Below are 337 nucleotides of genomic sequence, written 5' to 3' on the forward strand. Positions count from 1 at the left end.
AATTTTGTGATAGAGCAAGGAGTACTGGTAGTCTTGCGTGAAGTTTGAAAAATACTGGAGAGGCACTGGCAATAGTCAGACTGTGAGGACGGGGTGCCAACTGTACCAGGGTAGTTCAGCCAGGAAGAGCATTCCACTGAATGGTGACATTTCAGGTTTGAATCCTGGTCCGAACCAAGTTTTAGACTGCTAGGAAGTTCCAAATTACAATGCAGTTGTGGTAATTGAACTGAGAGGTATTTGACAAGATATCAGGCAGATGTCGGTCCATCCTGTGTTTACCCGAGTCAGCGCTGTCACGGTCTCCTGTGCTGGATGTAATGCAGCTACCCTCGGA

This window comes from Schistocerca piceifrons, chromosome 11 (genome assembly GCF_021461385.2).
Source record: "Schistocerca piceifrons isolate TAMUIC-IGC-003096 chromosome 11, iqSchPice1.1, whole genome shotgun sequence".
Taxonomy (NCBI): domain Eukaryota; kingdom Metazoa; phylum Arthropoda; class Insecta; order Orthoptera; family Acrididae; genus Schistocerca; species Schistocerca piceifrons.